Source organism: Rhyacophila brunnea, unplaced genomic scaffold, assembly GCF_057557595.1.
Source record: "Rhyacophila brunnea isolate RB1 unplaced genomic scaffold, BYU_Rbru_1.0 scaffold_17, whole genome shotgun sequence".
In the NCBI taxonomy this organism is placed as follows: domain Eukaryota; kingdom Metazoa; phylum Arthropoda; class Insecta; order Trichoptera; family Rhyacophilidae; genus Rhyacophila; species Rhyacophila brunnea.
Window position 1 is genome coordinate 3,351,646 of NW_028232827.1, and position 20,833 is coordinate 3,372,478.

Here is a 20,833-nt window from a genome sequence, read left to right on the forward strand (position 1 = left end):
AGGTATTGTAAATCGTGTTAAATATTGGCAATTTAAAACCCCAAATTGATTCATTTATTAATTTGTAAAATACTCTTATCAATTATCCCCATTTGATAATATATAATATTACTACTAGAAAACTTCGATATTGAGGGCTGTTAGAAAAGTGAATATTAAAACTAATCTTACCAACATTGCATACAAGTGGATTAAGTTTAAAGTCATCCTGTCACATTTTTAGTAATACTCTCAAAAACAGACTAAATCAAGTTATATAATATGTAGTTGAAGTATAGTAATTAAGATAATAACAATTACATATTAATTTATAATTTACACCCCACATTTACGACAAAATCTGGGATGTAAGATTCAAATTTATTTTACATAATATATAATGAAAGTGACACATTATAAATTCTAAGCGTTCATAATATGGCATAGAGTAAGAGGCCATCCATGGACTGAAACCGTATGCGGTTTATATCTGTGTGCCATACTAAACTTATGATTTTCGTTCATGAAAATATATTTTCACTAAATTTGTAAGCATAAGTGTATGGTATAAACGGATACGATCAGATGCTTATAATATACTTTGTGGAAATATATTTCCATGACCAGAAAAGATAAGATTAGTATTGCATACGGTTCGAAACCGCATACGGTTTCAGTCCATGGATGGCCTATAAGTATCAAATGAATATCTAAACAATAAAATAATAAAAATAAAGAACATTTTAAAAACTTATAAAACAACGACAACCTAAATTCACCCTCACGTAAGTGGAATATAACAATTGCCATCCCACCTTGCATTACTAATGGCAGGTTAGTTCTGCACCTTGTGAGAACAAACAACGTATGGCCCTCAAGTCAATAGGTACTACTAAGATGAAACCTAATCACATGTAGCATACATAATATATATATATTTGATATATATACCTGACATTTATACGGTAATGCCAATAATTAGGCGAGCTATTACTGTCTTCAAACGAATCGCTTCGAATATTGATACATTCCACCTACGCGAGGATGAGACGGATGGGTGGACGATGTACTTGGTTCATTTAGCGTACTTCCATGTACTTAATAATTTTTATATTTACTCTATTGCCGATATAACTTTTGTTTTATTGCTAATGTTTTAATACTGTTTCTTTGTTTTTCATGTCATGTTGTGAACGTCTTGTTCACTATATGTAAATAAATAAATTTTAATTTTAATAAAACAACGCCCATAAATAAATACTTATATTTTTGGCCAATATCATAAATTAAAATATTATAATAATATTGCGCAATTTTATCCGCTGACCAAACTCAATTTAAATGTCATTATTTAAAGATGAAATCATTCGTTATGTGTGAATAGTTTTTATAGTCACTAGTGTGAACTTTAGTTTCTCGATGTGGCGTGGTCATGTAAAAAAATAATTAAGTATTAAAAAAAACCTAATTTGCTGCCATTTACGCATAAGTGTCTAAAACCCTATTAGCTATTAACACAAAATAATCACTGAATAATTATTAGGAAATCATATTATAAACATTTATTCATATATTCCGATTAGTTTAATCAATATAAGTACCCATCTACACAATATTTTTAAGAACGGAAGATTCTTTAGAATTGAAAATACATGATTTAAAAAAACTCCAGAATGACACTGATTATAATTATTATTAAGAGCGTACTTCAGTGAAACGGAAAATAATTTTCAACAGTAGGTGCGACGAAATTTTGCACTCGTCGCCAATGGGGGACCCGATAGTCGAGGTGTGCGCACGCCGACTTGTTTTGATCACATTTGACGCATGGCGTCGGATGAAAATATTCTTAAATCGTGTAAAGATGACTAAAAAAACTTTACGTATGTACTTAAAAAAGAAAACATGTCAATGAATATACTATAATTATTAGTAATATAACAATAAACATAACATTAAATGGACGCATGTTGGATTTTGATGACAAATTATATTTCGTTCGGCACGCGTCATTTGCAATCCGCGCATCGCCTAGCCACGATCTTTTTAGACCATGTCTCAACTGAAGTATAGCCTTAAGTGCATGGACGTACCTACAACTAAAAATAATAACTCCTGGCGCCAACTATAATTAATCATGTTAATAATATCTTGATTTAAATTACAAAGTTGGTAGCCATTCTTGCCGAAATTTGAACACAGTAGTTATTATTTGTGTACATACATATTATTTGCAAAAATAACAGACCGATTGACAGCATAATGGTAACAGCACTCACCAGTACAATATATATAATAATATTAATTTACGTGTTCCAATAGTTTAATTCTTTTGTATTAGCATGTTTGGTTTTTCCAAATCAAAAAAGTAATATGAATATTTTATTTGATTAATTAAATTGGATTTTATTTCTTCATGGAAATTCATTGAATTATATGTACGTATATAATTTATATATCGATGTCGATCTAAACACACCCCAAATTTTTAATTGTCGACCTTTACATGGCATGCGAGGCCTTAAACGGCATAAACTATGTTTTTTTCTTTGTATATTCGTTAAATCATCGTTTAATCCCTTAATTTAAAACTTAAACAACAAAATACTACAAGAAATATCTAATAATTCGGACTACTAAACAAAATAAAGAAATAAACGGAGGAACACAACACACTAGGCAAATAGGTAAGTTATAATAAACTCTATGTAATAACAGAACCGCCTCGTAATAAAAAGCAAGGGCATGGTTCGAAATAATAAAAAAAAACTTAAATACGAGACTGTTATTATTTATTAGCATACAAACGGGAAAAATGTAAGTAGGTAGGTACTTATATATATATATATATTTTTTTTTTTATCAAATTTACAGAAAAAACGTTGTAATCATTTTATAGCGGTGATGTTTTCCTTGTTTGAATACTCATAATTATTAATCTACCGTTGGATTTGTCACACCACCTTTTTTATGCCACAAAGCACATTCACCGTAACTAGAGGAGTCATGTGAATATTCGATGTCAATATCTTAACATTTTTAGTACCTAAGTGTCCTAAGTAGTATGGTTGAATAAATAATTATTGGTAGCCATAGCTTGGCCTTATATTATAGACTCTCCAACTTGCTCATGTGGTGAATTGTAGTATGCCGATCGCATTCTCTGGGAGTGTATCCATGTCGGTTGAAATGGACGAGCTTTTCAAGTCGGTCCGACTCTCAGTTGGACCAGTCGACCATTGCGAATTGCAACATTTTAAGGCGAGCGTGAAGATCTTTTCTCATCGAGGATTGACCGTAATATGATTTTGGGAAGTTGATCCTGGGACACTCAGTATAACAATGGCGCCTAAAGTTAATTACGCCACGGTATACACATGCATAACGGGCGTGGAACGTGGTGGGTGCTGAGAGGAAAACAAGCCATAAGAAAAATAAATATTTTATTTACGTTGAAGCATTAAATGGGTGTTGGAATGATGGCGGCGTGTTTTGACATTTTGATATTATGTGTCCCTTCCTTACCAGGGCTCGAAATAAACCAGAGCGCACCGGAGCGCCGTTCCGGTTTATGCAATCGGCATATCGCTTATCACTCTGTCTTGTTAAAAAAAATAATTTGACAGTCTGTGATAGATAGGCTAATAATAACAAAAAAAATAACACACTTATTTTATGAAATATACATAAAATTAGATAACTATGTTAATATTTTCAAAAAATTAACGAGCGCTCCGGTTCATAAAATTTTCTATTTCGAGCGCTGTCCCTTACTATATAATATATTATGTTCATTGTTTTATGCCTGTTATAATGCCCTTCCAAGGAAGAAGGCAGTAACTGACTCTCACACACTTTCGAGATAAATAATGACATAATGTGTTTTTCTCAAATTTTAGTAAGTACCTACATACATACTGAGAATTAATAAAAAAACGGTGATATTTTTTATAAGTAGGATGTTAAAAAAACAAACAAAGTAATAATCAACAAGCAGTAACTGCAATAAATAGGTGTAATGACTGCCTTTTTGCTAAGAAGTGTGTATCATTTTAGCAGATGTCCATTTTTTCACTAAGGATTTTAACGGTATTTTAATGATAATACTGATTTTGAAGTGAACAGAATATATTATAGCTTTCAAAATTATCTAACGGATGGCATTCATAACTCAATTTCACAAATTTTGCGAGCCTTCTTCCTTAGAAGGGCAGTACCTACTACCTATAGGTACCGATGCAAGATTTTTTTTATCAAATAGCAGTTACAACCAGTTCATGTTTGAAGGCCGTGTTTAAGTTAGAAAACAATTTAACAAATATGTAGGTATATCGGATTTTTAATGAGTCTGCTGTAACCGTTTTATTGAAGGAAAGAGTATATTTTTGATTAATTTTATGATTAAAATACGAACTATTCCACAAAATATAGATTTATGTGATAAATGTCGCATTTAATGGCTGCAGGTTTACCATCCCTGATTTAACACTGCTCAACTTAGTTAAGCGTAGAAAACATTAAATAAATTGATACGCGATTATTACAATGACTTATATTACAGCTAATTATAAAATGTCAATGGAAAATAAATTAATAGTTCAATTATAAATAAAATTGATAATAATAATATGATATCGTGGTTTTCAATAAATTGTGTCATCGCTCTGCGCTTGGAGGTGCATTGACCACAAACAAAAACATCGATAACGTCGCTGTAGAATTGTAGATTGTAGAATTGAGAAGGTATAAAAATTAATACAACATAGTAACTATATGAGATTTAAATGATAATACGGTTTGCCTACGTAATAATATACTTAATATCATTTTAAATACACGACTAAAAATACTACTTACCAGATTACTTACTCGATTTGATCTGTAAACTTTTTTAAAATTTATTAAATTTTTAATTTGAAAATTCACCAATATAGGTATGCAACAGTGGCGAAGGATGGAAAGAGGCTGCTATAATTAGTGCACATCCTTTGTCAGTTATACGTATCTATTTTCATTGAAATAAGACTACAATATTTTACATATGGTGTTTTCAAATAAAGAATAGTCAAAAAATACTTGTCTATCTATAAAATATTTAAAATTATGCAATCAAATCATACATACCTTTGGATAGTGTATAGATAGAATAATATTTCTTTTATTTATTATAGTTTTATTTAGGCAGCTCTTACTGAATTTAAAAATATGAACCAACAATATTTATAATTTATATGTTCTTAATATAACAAAAACAAATTAGTATCAATAAAAAAAAGTGCGTAATTTTGTCGTATCGCCTAAAATATACCAAAACTATTATGGTTTGATTTAGGCAGGGTTTAATTGATTTTTAAAAACTAACCAACACAATTTGTAAATTTATTGTAGTCTTACTCAATAAAAACAAATACGTATGACTAACAAAGTTTAATGAGCACTATTTATGGCGGATCTTAACAGCCTACCTCCACCCTTCGCCATTGATATAACTTATAATATTATAACTGATATCGCAAATGTCAAAAGGATGTAACCACGTGACAATAAATTGTCAACTTTACAATATGAAACCAATTATTGATATAATAATTCAATCGTTTCCCTATTTTCCTGGTCAAAAAATAGTTCTAACTTCGTAACTTCGTCACGAATTCTTGCTGACGCACTTTTTAATCGATGTATAATGTAGATGACATTCTAAACAATCTAACCTCATAAACAAACACCCACGATCATATTATTAAAACATTACAAAACTCAATCAATAATAATTATTCAAAAGTTTCCTCGAATCTATTAAAATATATATATATTTATATTTTATTACTTTCGATTTTATCGAATAGTATGCAAATTATCTATATGTGGCATTTTAATTAAAAATAACTTTCAAATGTCTCAAAAGACGAAACATAAAGTTTAGTTTGTGACAGACAGTAGGTAGTGCAAAATCTTGTTATTTAATATAGTAATTATAATATTAATGGCCTTTTACAAGAATTTTACCTTATACTGGCGACGGTATTAAGTTATAACAACACATACGATGCGTTAAAATCGTGTCTTATTGACAGTCGGTAAAATACTGACCAAATACATTGAAATCTTTTATTATTCCGGAACGATTCTTTGTATTACATAGTGGATTCGATACACAAGCCTCGATCACGGCACAAGAAATCTAACGGTATCTCACACAAAGAAAACGCAAGCGAGCAATCAAAATATTCAAAACAAACGCACTTTTATAGAAACCAGATTGAGGAGTCGACTTCCGAAAATCACACTGTCCAGCAAACTATCTTCTCGATGGCACAAAACTCACTTTTAAAGAACAACAACAGCGACCGTCTTTTATTCCACTCGCGAAAGGCGAATAATATCGAGCGCGTCGAAATTCAAAATCAAAACAAAGCAGCAACACAGTGTTGTTTTCGTCGAGCAGTCAGCTGGGCGAATAAAATATGGCGGCGTCTGACGAAAACAGCTGATCGGCAAGCGCGCGGCGCGCAGACTGAAGTGGCGAGCCGTCGAGCGGGAACGTTTTGCCCTCCTCACTAGCAGCTGAGAGGTATATTATTATTATTATGGTGTGCACCGTGGGACATCAACACGGTGCGCGCGATCCTCTTACTTTGTATGAGTGCACGAGAGTGCATTGTACATACGGGAACACAAGAAGATGCAATATTATCTATGCGTGTATAGTAATATGTGCATTCATTGTATGTAGGTATGCATCGTCTGTATACACAGGTATAAAAACTCACTATACTAAACAAAACTACTTTACTTATAAATTTTCAGAGAACGAATGTTGATGTAAGTATTGATAATCCTAGCTGATTACAGATTCAAGTACCTATCGAGTGTACAAAATAAATGAAATTAGATTAATTGTTCAAATGGAGGCGACTTTATGAGACTTTGCTTAATCTTCAGTATTTTAATGATAGTTTACTATATAGTTGATCCAATTTATTAGTCGGTCGACCAGCTGTTGGGCTGATCGGGCCGTCCGACCTGGTCGCCACAAAGACCAATTTTATTGCGTTCAAAATTTCGACGTCTTATTGCTGACGTGAAGATCTCTTCACATTCTTTTATATGTCAGAATGTTTTAGTTTGGTTTTTTGTACTAGGTACTTACATAATTTATATTTACTAATACATTTTATTAGAATCATTTGGTTTTGTTAGTTCACTATGCTCCTCTCTCCCATGGCTATTTTATTAAAAAGTCTCTGTAAACTCAGTCAAAGGACACTTAAGTGAGCGGCGACCTTAGTCTTGAGTATCCGGTCCTGAGACATTCTGAGGCGTAAAAAACTGCTGATGCTTCACACCAAATGTAAGGCTTCGTGATATGCTCGATTAAGACCGAGTGTGGTGCGGGGTGGTTGGTTTGGAGGTTCTGTGTTGATACACTTTACTGAGTATTTTACTTTTTAAAAGACGTTTCACTAAAAAGAAAACATGCACTAAAATAGATATTTTACAAAAAAGTGATGCTGAACCAGAATCTTTGCGCTAAAAAATATACAGCTTCATTAGTACTAGGGCTTTTTGTCCGGTACACTACTACCCGGAGATGCAAACAATCAGGACATTCTGAAACAGTGCGCAAATATAGGTATTCGTTGTCGACATAGGTCACAGAGCATTGGTCATTTCAGTCCTCCGATCTCAATGACAAACTACAAAAACTATACCAAGCCTTTGTTTGCATTTGTTCTAGACTTACGTATAGTGGAACATCTTAAAATTACATTTAATTTAATTATTGTGGTTTGTGAACTTTAGTCGCGGTATGAAAGGTGCAAAGATGTTATATATAAATACATTGTCCGAATGCATTCTAATACGGCCATTATGTGGTGGTGCTATATATATATAAACAAATTTATTAAAGTAAAATAAGAATTCAGCGGTGATTTTCTATGCCGCAAATGAGGCAATCGATTCATCGTAAGATTTAAAGGTTGGACTCGAAACACTTTAAACCAGTCATAAAATTATTAAATTACTTATACCAAATTATTCAAAATTATTTAAAAAAATATATTATCAAAAATTAAGTCTGAAATAATGCACAAAGCCTATCAAAATAACAGCAATATAACACCAAAGGTCTCCAACCTAACAGTCACCAAATTTATTTTCAAGCTCAATTACAATTTGTAAAAAGGTGGTAGCTGATTTACGAAATAGAAATGCAATAGTCAGAATTTATTATATTTATTTCATTTTTTATTGTGGGGGCCTCAAGATTTGTCAGGCCTTCGTATCATTAAGCGCGCCACTGTCAGAATTTACAATCGGATATTAATTTGAAGCCGATTTACGAGTACTTATGCGTTTCAATGATTTTCATCCTCAAATTGCGATAAAAGACGCTGGTAACACGCGGTTTACTGACTGCAGGTTGAATATTCGAGCATAAGTGAACGACACAAAACGTGGTAATAATAGTATCTAAAATCTAGATGCAAGCCGCAGCCATAGACCGATAGACCAAACTACACGAGTAGGTGTAAAAATGCACTTCTCGACACACAAAAAACGTTGCATTCAATTTCCCAATAGATAGAACCACAATGCACCGCGACACGCGTGGGCAGCAGATAGCGGCGACCGAATCATCATCACCGTGGGACCACAATACCGTCGTCCGTTAGCTGGTCTCCCACGCAAACCCTCGCACTTGACCTGACGCTGCCGAGAGTGCCTACGCCGAATGTGATCAGTCGACGAGCCTGAATGATGGTGAATTATTGTGCTTGTTTGGAGTATAGAAATATTGAAGCTATATATTTTTTTTGTTGGTGTGTAACACTGTAAGTATTAAAAAATAGTGCATGATTTGTACTTCAAGTAACACCTGGGCGAGCAGGTGCCAAAATCCTCATACATATGTGCATAGTAAAAAAAAGCAATCGCATCTAAAGACAAATGAAAACAAAAACTATTTTATAGATACGTAGTTTTAGTTGAGGCACGGAGAACAAAATAGTATTGTAAGTAAATAACACAATTTATTTGTACTGTTCAAATTATATTGCAGTTACGATGATTAATTGTATTGTATGAAAATGCTGACGGTCGACAGGTTGGTTAGATCATAATTATTTTTGAATTATCATCATGATAGATTATTTTCAAAAATCATTAAACAACAATATTCTTGACGATAAACGAATTTATTGAATGAAAATAGATTTATACCCATTTTACACGTGTATGGATTTATTATCGCGGCCATAACAAGAAAATGTATGGATAAACATGACATACTATCCTGCAGTTGCAAGCTTGCATGCGTGAATCAAAAAAGTTTGGAAGCTTCTGAATTTTCATGCGACAGTAGGGATTTTTTCAATCTGCGCCTGCGCAGTAGACCGATAGTGGAGAACCTGCCGACAAAAAACGAACTAAACACATTTTGAGGTTAACCGATTTTCACTGCCTGTCAAATAGTACCATAAAATGACAACATCGCTTCTCGCTTACTCTTGAAGAATGCGATTGGAGAGACAGTCAAAACTTTTACGCGTAAATACTTATTGTCACGATAGCTTAAAATACGCACTATTGCTACCATTAAATGCATGCACATGTACAGGCGTTATATATTAATGAGCAATGTTGATAATTTATTCTTCCAAAATAAAATCAAAGTAGTTATGTTAATATTTACTGTCTCTTTTTGCGTGGGCTTTTATTGATCACCCTTCTTTCTGGATCATCATCACTGTAAGCAGCCATTATGAGCATTAAGTACCCACAACAAACTTTACTACTAAAATCTGGGTCTTACTAATCTGTGATGAACTGCACATCTGATATACACAGGTGCGTTTTCTTCGCGTCTATGTAGTGAGTAACAACTAATTACAAACAAAGCAACGACTGAACGAAAATCTACGTAAAACGTCACGCCGAGAAGTTGAACGTTTTTTGCGGGTGTTAAAACGCCCACTATGACCGAGCCGACTTACGTGTTTTCATATCATTTCGTGGGTCCCAGATACGAATCCTGGGTCTTGGAAAATACACATATTGTTTTTTAATGTGTGTTTGAAGTCAGTTTGAAGTGAGTTAATAGATTAAGCAAGTGGCTAAAATCCATTTCTCGTAAAGACAAAAATATGTTAACTACTGTGTGAGGGGGGGGGGGGTAGCACGTGATCTTATTAGGATCGGACATGATCAAAAATGTTTTAGCTGTTCAAGTGATTTAATGGCGCGAAAGAAAGAAACGGGAAATACAAATCGTAAGTGATACTTTACCCTTTATTTAGCTTTCAAACGATGCATTGTTCACTGCTCTAGCCGAAGTAGGCGCGGAACATTTTGAACCAAAGTAGGTAACGCGTGTGTATCTAAATGCAAGACATCTTACGTCAAAAAGTATTGATTTCACTGTCGTTTACAGGTCGGTAAAATATTATAAATTAAATTACGTCAGTATAATAGAGTGCCGAGATGCAAACCTATACTTATGAAAGGACACGACTAATAAATTGATCGTACATTGCACGACTGCAGAAAGCTCACATCACATACCATGACGTCACACTATGTCTACATCTGATGCACGACCTGCAATCATTATTACTGAAGTTATAAACCGGGTACTAACTCGCTCTAAGCAAATGCTGTTAACCCTGCCGGACCGTAATGAGGCGAACGGACTCCATCGCGGCGTGCAAAAGGCGCGACACATCATCATCTAGTTATATTATCGGTGTCCTACAAGACAATAATCGTCTCTCTGATGCACACGCAGACAAAAAACAAGTCGTGAACCAGGAAATACTTGTTCCTAGTTCGCGAGGAGGTCGTTCATTGCCAAAATACAATACGATGTTGAATTATTGAAGATGATAACTCAAGATTTTATGAATACTTAAACATCTAGCGGCTAGCCCTTCAAAATGTATACTGTACATCATGGCCCCCATGGGGGGGGGGGGCTTAGAAGATGCCCGGCATGGTGGGTTGGAAAGTTAAATGAGAAAAACACACACCACATATTATCTCGAATGATTAATGATTATTGATTATACATTTAAAGAGTTGCGAATGTGTGATGTAATCTGATGTGATAATATGATGATTGATATAATTAAACGTGAATTCACGTGTAGACATTGTCTTTATAATTATTTTAAGTGTGTTTCTTGTCTTACAAAATGGCTATTTATCCAATATGGAGAAGGGTTGCATATTACTTGGCTACCACAAAAAGCGGTAGTCGCAATCAGTGCTTCATAATGCCGTGTCCACACTGGCAATAAGTTGCTGGCAACCTCATTAAATTTCACGATACTTAGCAAAATTTGTTTGCCTAAAAAATATTTTAATCGAAATTTAATGGGAAGCCAACAACTTGTTGTTAATGTGGACACGGCTTAATATGCTGAGTGCTGACAAGTAACAACTCAATAAATCAACTGGATTTATTTAAAATTCACTAAAAATACACGGAATACCCTCAACCCTGGGGTTCCGCGAAAACCACATGGTGAACACTACTATAGAAAATCATACTGGCTTTAACTTTAACCTTAAGGCCATACCTTAGTTGAGACACGGTCTAAAAAGATCGTCGCTAGGCGATGCGCGGATTGCGGGTCACGGGTGCAAATGAGGCATGTCAAACCAAATATAATTTGTCTTATAAATCCAACATGTGTCCATTTAATGTTCTGTTTATTGTTTTATCAGTAACAATAATAATATATTCATTGACATGTTTTCTTTTTTAAGTAAATGGGTAACGTTTTAAGTCATCTTTACACGATTTAAGAATTATTACGGCCGTCGCCATCACGAAGCAAAATGACGTGTTTCCAGCTCTACATTCTCTCTCCGAATGGGAGCGAGTGCAAAATTTCGTCGCGCCTATGGTTGAAAATTATTTGCCGTTTCACTGATGAATCACCTTAAGCGATAGGCAGGCGGGCCGCCATAGATCTTGGTCTGGGAGCCCGCTTCAGGATGTGGGGGCCATGCTGTACATATTAGTTATTTCACAAAAATGTGACGTACCTACAGTTAATTTGGGGATAGGTGAAATTTAATTCTCTGTGGAGACAGTGACAAAATCCCGAACGCCCAACTTCATGAGTAGGGATTCCAATCCCGGGATCCCGAATCCCGGGATCCCGAGCTATTTTCGATACCTATGAATCCCGGGATTGATAAACATAATCTCGGGATTTCGGGATTGATTGTTTTATCAATTTTTATGTAAAATAAAATAAAAGCGAAAATAAAACAGAAAAAATACTTTTAATAAAAAATAAATACATTAAAAATAAACTGAGTTTGAATGAAGTTTGATTTATACCCATGTGTAGGATGCCGATTCATTTTGTTTTTTTCACATGAATTATTAAAAATGAGAAAGATTGGAAAAAAACAATACTTCGCACTTTTAACAAACTAATTCTACCATGATACCATACGTTTTACGGCAGTTTCATATTTGGCTGACTAATTAGATTTATGATGCGGAAAGGCCATAAGTACGCCATGATTATTTGCTTTACTATTTTAAAACTCGCTAATCCATTCATTATGTCTTTACTATCAGAAACATCAATCTCATATTAAATTCACATTATTATTTATATTACAATATTATTTACTCCATTAAACTTGTGTATTTCCAAGATTGAACGTATACAATATTAACAATAAATGTCTTAAATAGTATAAATTATACTAGATTTATTTTTGACCGATTTTATCAATGTTATTTGTAAATATAAAATTTTTATATTAACAATGGAAAAAAATGCCAATCCCGGGACCAGTCCCGGGATCCCGGGATTGTAAAATTGTAATCCCGAAATCCCGGGATCAGAATTTTGGCTCGGGATTGGATTCCCTATTCATGAGTATGCTCGTGTAATGGCGCCTTATTATATAGGTACCTACATAGTAATTAAATTGTTCCGCGTTTTGAATTTACCATTTCGAGGAACAGTCAAGTATGCATGACAACTACTAGTCAACTAAGAGATTAATGTCTCAAGAGAGTTTCGATTCAACATGAATAATCGCAATAGCACTTTCAATGTAATTAGCTATCTCGCAAAAATGTCGTTTGATCGCTTATCAGGCAAATACATTGTGATGTATACATTTCATTATAATACTGTTTCCTAAGAACATTGTGCTTATTTTAAAAGAGAATCGTATAGATCAGTGGTTCCCAAAGTTGACTGGGCTCCGACCCATCTAACAAAAATATCCAATCTTGGGACCCACCTCTTAGCTGTCTTAGAGAAAAGAGGGCATACATATTGGTAATGCTCAGATTCCCTAGTGGCGAGTCGTGGAACTACTTAATGCTTAAGTGTTACCAATATGAATGAAAGACTGTTGAAATAAGAAACAACTTAAATAAAAAAAAATTATTACTTAAATACATACACCTGCAAGGTTTTTTTTACAAAGTTATTTCAATGGGAAGGATGTATTTGTTTCTTATTTTTCTTCATTACAGTTTTGGCATCAACTTCAACTTTAGTTACTTTTAATCGCAGTGAGTTTGATATATCCAATTTATTTCGGTATTTAGTTTTAATGTTAACCATAGCCGAAAATCCGACCTCACATAGATATGAGGTAGTAAAGAGGAGGAGGACTTTCATAGCTTCATCGAACATTCATTATTTTATCACAATATTTTCCGTAACTTAAGTTTATTTCAATTTTTAGGAATTATAAATAGCTGAATGAAATATCAAATTTATCACTTCCTATTTTTTTTAAATTTATGTATACAGTGGCGAGGGCCCACTCAATATTCGCTCGCGACCCACTGGTGGGTCGGGACCCATAGTTTGGGAAACCATGGTATAGATAATAATGTAACGCTGTGATTTTTTGGTTTGTGGAACCCTAGTCGCATTTTGTAAAACCTCGGGAGCCCCTACCAGCTACCTGGATGACACTAATTAGAAGCAGAGTGGTAAATTACAATAGAGACGTGTGAATCAATAAGCAATGCCATATCTACGCAGAGTGCCGCCCGTATGCAGACATCAAGTCGCCCCCTACTATCTGTTGCTACGAATTGTATGTCATTCTATTACTTTCTGTATGACTATCTTAAAAACATATACTTATACATATGCATGCATAAATTAACTTTGAAAAGTTGTTTTGTTCGCCGTCTTTCCTTAATTTTGCCGCCCCCTTATAATGTGCTGACTACCTTCACTGTAACTGTAATTTTACTTTTCAAAATACCTACATTGTTTAAAAATACTTACTTAAACCTTTCATTACTTTATTACCAAAAAGTTTATGCGAATTCTCGCGGAACCTCTGGTATTAGTCGCGGAGCACTACGGCACCGCGGAACACCGGATGGTAATCACTGAATCAACGAAACGATCATTACATATACTATTATTGGTTTGGAGTCTCGACTAATTTGTAATTAATATGAATGCTGGCGTCTTCATTTCAAGGATCGTTGCACCTGCAAGAAGCGCAACTAACTCCGGATAACTGAATTAACTATAAGTATTAGAATTTGTGTGTTTCACAATATAATATAGGCATTTAACGTTTTTGTTGTATTACAATCTGTAATTTTAATATATACCTACTAACTGAATTCTATGATTTCTATTCTCTGTAAACTTGTATTGTATTATAATTATTATATACAGAAAATTTATCAAACAGATAATTGACCACATGACTGTTGGATTATTATTAAAACTAAGTTGTGTAGTACGTTTAGTTCTATCATTTGATCCGAATTATTATAAACATATCACATAAGCGTAAAGTTCGATAATTTTGACAGACAATAATTATATAATATATAATATTAAGCGAGAGAAAACGAAACAATTTACTAAAATCAGTGTTTTCTTGATGGTCAATTCAATGCCGATTCTTCAGTTTCAGACTGCACTTGGAATGGAAATCGACGAGAGAGATTTGAACGGATAGGTCGACGCTCACCTGGTGGATTTTTTCTCGATATCCAACCGAGGATAATGACCGACCCTCGTGTGACGACAGTAAAGTTAAATAAAAAAGAACCATAAAATGTTCTGCTCAATCTAATAAAGCTCACTGCTTAATCTTTAATTGAAATCAAGAAATTAAAGTCACATAATTGACATAATACTGAAAGGTTAAATAAAAAAAACTGTATAGGTACTTATATAATTTTTAATCATTGTGTATTTTCGAGATATCTTTTTTATTTATTTTAATGTCGAAATTCACGCTAAAAGAGCGCGTACACAAACGTCCTTTTTGTAACTCTGCAGACGCGCTGAAGCAACAAGATTGTGTAAAGAAAATCACACGGCACAGACTTCTTCTTAATTCTCGAGTGTGGATAAAAATGGGCTAAACGTAAACTTAAAACACGTGTTAAATGATACCGATGATATTGTCAATAGTTACGCCTGTATCATAATGTGTGTTAAAATTTTACATATAAACGAAACGCACATTCAAAATTTGTGATATTGAGGACGTTTCGGAGGTTTTGTATTTTATTGGGTTTTATAGCCTGACCGTCATTACATCATAAATCAAAGCTCACATAAATTATTTCTTGAGAATAGTCTCTGCAACGAGCCCGAAATAGCGATGGAAGAATGAGGAAGAACCAGGGAACTCAGAAATATAGGGAACTGAAATACCCGACCGGTAAGGCTATGCAAACAACCGATCTCGAGTAAGGTAAACTTAAACCGCGTGTTCAGAAAACGTCACTCTGAAGAAAACTTGTGCGTCGGCCTGACAACTACTCCCAGTGCTCTCGGTTTTATGTTCATTTAAAATATAAAATGGCAATCTGTTCAGTAAAAGGTTGTAGTAGTGATACAAATATGAAAAATAAAAGAAATAGTGCAACTACATTTCACAAGTAAGCATATTTTTTTATTATTTTTAATACATATGTCAATATCGTAACATGCATTAAAATTTATTTTATGCGTGCTATTTGAAGTTACGCGCAAAAAATGTTATATGCATTTGGAAAGTGCGACGCACACTATTGTATGCATATAATACGTGTGTTTTGTTCGAATAACAGGGCCGCATTTCAGACGGAATATTAGATAATATTTATTATAATCAATTATAACTGTTTTCGTTTATTATAATGGTTTATACAGTTGCATATGCAATATGCATAGGTAAATGTGCATTTATTTACTGTCAATATTCATTTTAATCACAAAATGAAGAGATAAACACACAAATTACAAAGTTTAACGATTTCAAATATTTTATGAATAATTAATGATATTATACTAAGAATTGACTTTTGGCATAACAGATTTCCACGGGATCAAGTACGGCGTACGACTTGGGCGACAGCAATTGGTCGTTTGAATTGGAAGCCATCAAATTTCCATATCGTCTGTTCGGTACATTTTGACGATGCGTCATTTATATATACGAAGAGCGGACTGAGAAGGCTGACTATCACGGCGATTCCGTCAGTTGCAGGGAATTCTGCGCAGTCGTCAGACTCAACGGTAAAAAAATATAAACAATGCCAATATAGCATGTTATAGGTATATTGAAGTAATTTTAACATTTTTATCAATATATACTAACCTATGTAATATTTCAGAATGGCTTCTATACCGAACACACCCCAATCAAAAAGCTGAAAATGTCTTGTTTCCGATCGCCAACTAAAAAAGATGATGCCCTGGTTTCGGAATTTGAAACTCCGCGTAAACGGCAGCTGAGGAAACAGGTTGAAAATTTTAAAAAACTGGCAGAAGCGAGAAGAAAAAAATTAATTACATCTAATCAGAGAGTTCGACGGTATGGAAAAAAAATTACTTTATTAAAAACAATTTTAAAAAAATTAGAAGACTCCAGATATCTAAATGAAAATTAATTGGCAGATTTAAAAACTATTAATGTAAAAAGTCAAGAATTAATAAATCGTCAAATTTTGAAATGTAAAAAGCCTAATTTTAGGAAAAAATTCTCACCAGAGTTAAGATCTTTTGCATTAACATTGCATTTTTACTCCCCTAAAGCTTATAGTTATATTCGTAATACATTTAATAATTGCTTACCCAATGAAAGAACGTTAAAACACTGGTACCAAGGTTTGAATGGTGAACCAGGTTTTACGAGTGAAGCATTTCGTGCCTTAAAGATAAAAGCTGATTCTTCCAAATACAAATTTGTGTGTTCCTTAATTATTGATGAAATGGCCATAAGAAAGAAAATCGAATGGGATTCTAAAAAATATCATGGTTTTGTCGATATGGGAACCGGATTAGATGGAGATAACCTCACTTCTGCAAGAGAAGCATTAGTATTTTTAATTGTTTGCATCAACAGCAACTGGAAATTGCCGGTTGCATATTTTCTAGTCGATGGGGTAACGGGAGAGCAACGTGCTTCTCTCGTACAGCAGTGCTTAGAAAAGGCACATAGAACCGTATGTATTCAGGGTTATGCAATGCTACAAATGCTGGCGATATGGGCATATCGCGAACAATTGCGGACGTACAGTAGAAACGTGCCCTAAGTGTGGTGAAAACCACAAAACCTGCGAAAAAAATGAGGAAATTACGTGCATCAATTGCAAAGGTAACCACGCGGCAAACAGCCAAAAATGCCCAAAGTGGCAAGAGGAAAAGAATTGCAAAGAAGCAATGAAAAAAATGAACATACCTTTCAAGGAAGCAAAAAAAAATATGTTAAATAATAGCTATGCTGACATATTAAAACAAAAAAAAATTGTAGGAAGAGATGAAAGCGAAACAATTCAAAAAACTAAGGAAAACAAAAAGAAAGAAGAAGCGGTGGTAGAAGCTTCAGGCTCAACAATAATATCTACAGGTAGTAGCGTAAAGCCTACAAAAAATAAGAAAAATTCAAAGGGGAAGACAGAGGTTAACGCGATGGGAGAAATTATGAAAGTCTTGCTGAAAGGGGGAGACTGGCAGCAGATCATTAAACAACTAATAATTAAAGCAGTGGACTGGGTATGCAAACAATTCAAAGAAGGACACTTAAAGGAAATTCTAGGGGAGGTTCTGGAGCAAAATGGATAATAAAAAACAAATTAGGATTTTACAATGGAATGCCAGAAGTATGAAGCAAAAAAAGGATGATATAGAACTCTACTTAATAAGACAAAAAATTTCAATAGCATTAATCTCAGAGACTTGGCTGAGGTCTGAATTAGACTATCTGAAATTCAATGATTACACGATGTATCGAAAATACAGAAGGGATGGATACGGAGGAGAGCGATTCTGGTGCATAAAACACTGGCGTCTAAAGAAGAAAGAAAGAAAGACGGAAGAGCTAGACAAAATAATTATAAAGCCATTTAACAGAATAGGAGTGAGGACCTGATCGAAGGATCCCCTTCTAGAAGAGAAGAGGCGATATGACAGCGAGTCGCAGTCAAAGCCTCGGTAAAATCACAAAAAAAAAAAAAAAAAAAAAAAAAAAACAAATAATCAACATCTCAGTCTTCACTCAAGTAATAAAATCGCCTGCCTAAATTACTTTATTACTTACTTACCCTTTAAATGGCTTACTTTTGTTGTTATTGATATAGTGTGAGACAAATTCCATAGAATAAATAATAGCGCGGCGGTCTTTAAGGATTACGCGTGGCTTAGATATCCACGGCAAATCTATAGAGCTGTGGGATATCGACAACTGCTTTGGGTTTTTTGCTTAATCCCCTAAATTGAGTAGGTACACGTCTTGTCTTGCCCGTAAATAATTTTGTTTGTATACAAATATATTGTAAATAATGTAAATAAGCAAACTAACCGCTAACTGGATAGTAAGTAATTTTCCTCTGGTTAATAATAATTGGAAGCCCTACATGGGTCCCATCATTTTTGTTTATTAGATTGATTTTTTCAACCCACACCATTAATAAAATGTGTGTTTGATGGATGACAGTAAGTTAGGTATAAGACAAAATGTATACTTTCTGTTAATATATTATTATAAATGCGATTAATGTTATACCTATTTAGAATTACCTGTTGTATGTAAATATTGCTGTACTTATCTTGTTATTACTTAATCTTATATATTATGTGACGTATAAGTTGAATGGGATTTTTATAATTATATTTAATATTTTTCATAATTATTCTGTACAATGTGTTATTTATGTTCATTCATTTCATATAAATATACTTTCTAAAAAACCAAATTAATATCCTTTTTTTAATTTCTAGAAAGTATATTCCTAATTGTGTGTGAAATTAATAAGTATGTATGTTAATTTAAAAACGCGTTAAAACACTAATATTAGTAATATGTAAGTATTTAAAATATGTTTCGTATTAAGTCTTTCTAATGAAAGTAGTCATCAATAATGCGGCTCTGTGCGTGCTACGAAGGTCATTTTTTATGCGTCCACACATTAACTCACACTACTAAAATCCTGCTTCACTTTCAAACGTTTGTAGAATAGGAGATCGGAGTTCTATTTATTTTCTTTTCTGTGGGAAGAACATACGGTGACAACACGAAAATCTATTAGCCCAGTCGCATATTGAAAATCGTCACGACTGGGATATAGTCATAAATCAATACAACGCAATATTGTATATGTCTTCCGCCAGTGACGTCACGCGGCTAGCCCAAACGAATGACGACGTGCGACATTTTCATATTATACCTGCCCTGCGTGGGTGAAATTTGCAGCTGTTTTTTTTTTTCAAATTAAAATGTCGCTTTTTTTAATACAAACAAAATCACATATTCGTCACGCTGCAGTCGGACGAATTCTAGTTGTGCGACCCGGCTTACGATAACAAACAACCGTGAAACTATCAAATAGAGAATACTAAATCAGTCTGCAATACTAAATAATTAATATTACATGACCTTAGTAATCTGTTTTCAGTTTCTTTTTCATATAAAATACTCGCATCTGTATAGAAAAAGGTTTTTTTTTTAAATCTTTGAAAAGAAATACCAATTTGTAATAATAATATTGTCGCTAAGCAAATAGCCATCCCAAATTCAATTAAAGTCTACCGCAAGTTCATCAAAAGACGTCTCAATTTATAGTTTCGGAGTACCTACATAAGTCGCTCATAGCACACGTCTATATTAGACATGCCAGTCGAATACAATGGGTAGAAATCGTTATCAACTTTTGGGAAAGTCAGTTTTATTTTCTCGTTAACCCTACAGGTAGCGGTCAATCGATGTTTATTTTTTCACCGTGGCATCCTAATGAAGAGCGCCGATTTTATCATTAAAGTTATTACATAAAATGCCAAAGTTAATTCTAACGAATGAAACGATATTTCAATATTAAAGACTTCATAATTTTGGGCGGGAATGCCGTAACAGATCGGAAATGAATAACTCAAAAGTATTTTAGGCTTGACAATCGATAAATTAATGGAAAAAAAATCGGTGTGTGTACTTATGTATAGAAGTTACACTTCTTTGGCGTAACAAAACAAAAACAAAACTTGTGATAACCTATATTCTTCGACTAGCTTTTAATTATCTTGTTAAATTACACACTCAAGAAAAAGGGCCGCTTATTGGAACGCCGTTGGTTTATTTCTATACACTTTAACTTATATTACTAAATTATATAATGGTTTCTCGTTGTTTTTATTTTTAAAGTACCACTGTCACTCTGACGTTTAATCGTTTGTTTACGTAAGGAATTGCAAATGGCCGACAATGATAAATTCGCTGCCTAGGCAACGGAACAATTCTAAACTATAATATTATACTGTATAATCGTCACGATTGTAGTATCATACTGTGGCGTAAAGATAGTGCGTTCGACTGATAACCGAACAATAGGTGGTTCGAATCC

The 20,833-nt window shown here is 33.7% G+C and overlaps 1 protein-coding gene across 11 annotated transcripts in view; it reads right to left on the bottom strand.

Moving 5' to 3' along the window:
* Positions 1–20,833, bottom strand: part of Ypel (Yippee-like) — a 314,557-nt gene that overhangs the window by 98,621 nt on the left and 195,103 nt on the right. Inside the window, exon 1 of one of the 11 annotated variants that reach the window (XM_085944850.1) lies at positions 6,223–6,495. The exons of the other annotated variants lie outside the window; for them this stretch is intronic. The gene's annotated coding sequence lies outside the window, so the exon portion shown is untranslated. Of the gene's footprint in view, positions 1–6,222; positions 6,496–20,833 lie in introns of those variants that run through there. 11 annotated transcript variants of the gene reach the window in all.